Source organism: Dioscorea cayenensis, chromosome 18, assembly GCF_009730915.1.
Source record: "Dioscorea cayenensis subsp. rotundata cultivar TDr96_F1 chromosome 18, TDr96_F1_v2_PseudoChromosome.rev07_lg8_w22 25.fasta, whole genome shotgun sequence".
In the NCBI taxonomy this organism is placed as follows: domain Eukaryota; kingdom Viridiplantae; phylum Streptophyta; class Magnoliopsida; order Dioscoreales; family Dioscoreaceae; genus Dioscorea; species Dioscorea cayenensis.
In genome coordinates, this window is record NC_052488.1 from 23,482,185 (window position 1) to 23,484,510 (window position 2,326).

Below are 2,326 nucleotides of genomic sequence, written 5' to 3' on the forward strand. Positions count from 1 at the left end.
TATGTGAATGTCGCATGGTGTCACCCTATCAAGTGGCTCTGCACAGGAGATGAAGATCCACAAGAAGCATCGATGACCACCCTCATGAAAGATATAAAATCAAGGATGCACTCGAACTTGAAGATCGGAGGTCAAGCTACAATTGATGAGTTGGTAGAAATCAACTTCGGGAGCTGAGGACCATCCTAAACCCACTTTTCTAAGTGCACAACTAGCTCAAGAAGAGAGAAGCCATTCAAAAACATTCTCGTGGAGTATATCGACATCGCTTTTGCATGGAGTTATAAGGAGACTGCCAGACTTGACATGTAGTAGCAAAGGCATAAGCTCGCCATTGACCCAAGTTTTCCACCGCAAGAAACAAGCACCAGCGAAGAGGAAGTTTGATCTCGAGGAGAGAGCGTTATCAAGAAACCAAGAAACTAATCGCTCGGTTTCATACGGGAGGAAAAGTACTCTAATTGGATTGCCAAAGATAGTGCCCCGCCAAGAAGAAGAATGGGCAAATCGAATTTGTGTGGACTTCGTGACTTAAACAAAGCATGTCCCAAAGATGATTTTCCACCACCGCGTCAGGAAATCATGATTGATAACACTTCCTCCTTACGAGATGTTTCTTCGATGGATGTCGTCCTGCACAACCAAATTACAGACGGACCCGGAGGATGAAAAGCATATCAAGCTCCTCGACACCAATAGGCATCTACCGCTATAAAGTTATGCCATTTGACTAAAGAATGCGGGGCAAATATATCAAAGAGCTAGCGACTCAAGATTTTTGATGATTTGATCTCACCAAGTCAGAGTAGTGCTGCAGATGATTCTAAAGTGGCGAAGACACAATCAAAAGATCAACACCTTTAACGACTTAAGAACGTGTTCATCGTGATTAGGAAATATAACTTGAAGACGAACCCATGAAATGTGCATTTGGGGTATTGTCCGAAAATCTTGATTCGCTGGAGGCACTGAGGAATAGAGATCGATCCTTCCCGAAAATTAAGGCAATCATAGAAATGCCACCTCCAAAAGACATCAAGCAGCCTAAGGTCCTTTCAAGGATCGCCCCGCCTATATCCGGAAGATTCATCGCCAATCTTTCAGTAGTGCAAGCTGCTTCAAAGTTGGTAAAAAGGATGCTCCTCTATGGGACAATGAATGCCAAATTGCTTTTGAAGAACTGCCGCCACTTATTGAATCCCCCAGCAGTAGCGGCAATTCAACTGAAGGAAAGCCATCGATTTTATACACAACGGGTTTGATGGATCCCTTGGAGCTCTACTTCAGCCCAAGAGAATGAAGATAGGGAAGGAGAATGCCCTATACTATCTTAGTAGAATGTCGTGCAAAACAAATATATACACCACAGAGAAGCAATCGCCTCCTTGGTGTTTGCGTGAAAGAAGTTTCCGCATTATTTGCTCACATAAAGTTATTCTTATCTCAAGAATAGACCCACTCAAGTATTTCGATGACCAGGCCACTACTTATCGGAAGATTGGCATAAATGCATTGATACTCATGGAGTTCGCATGCAACTTATATCCACAAAAAGCAATCAAAGGTCAAGCATCGCGTCATTTTTCTCATGCATGATCCTCGCCTCATGAATCTCCCTTGAGATGTGATCTCCCGACGAAGAGATTCTGGCAATCGAAGGAAAAACAATGTTCATGTATGTATCAATGGAGCTTTCTGACACAACCAAATTATTGACCAAAAATTCCTCAAGTTGAAATGCTCAGATCGACTCATCTCCTATTTCTCCGGCTGTGGATCCTAAGATACTCTTTCTTGTCAAAGCCATGTACTAACAAATGAAGTGTGACATGAGTTTCACCGGATCGAGCCAGACCAAGATGGGGATTCAAGTTTGCATATATATGGCGTATTCACAACTCATTATAAATCGGGAGTCAAGGGAAGTTTCAGATCTATAAGCTAGAACTCCTTCAAGATCATCGAGTTATTGAATTGTTGAAGCAAATTTCATGTTAGTCGGAGAGAGTTTCGTGTCGATTAATGGAAAAGGGATAGTTTAGCGCAAATTGGCAAAAAGAGTCTACTCGATCCGTGATCAAGAGGAGATCCAAGTCACCATTCAAATAAAGTGAAAAGCTAAGTCTATGCTTTGATGAAGAATTAGAAAACAAGAAGCTCAAAAAGAAGAAATTCGAAAGTTGGTTGAAGATGATTGAGAGAGCCTTTCATTACACTAAGTGCATGAGTCCCCGATGAAAAAGTCCTCAGCCACGCAGATATAAAGAAAAGGGCACTGAGGTTTACCTTGTTAATGATGTTCTCTATCAAGATCATATGATCAACT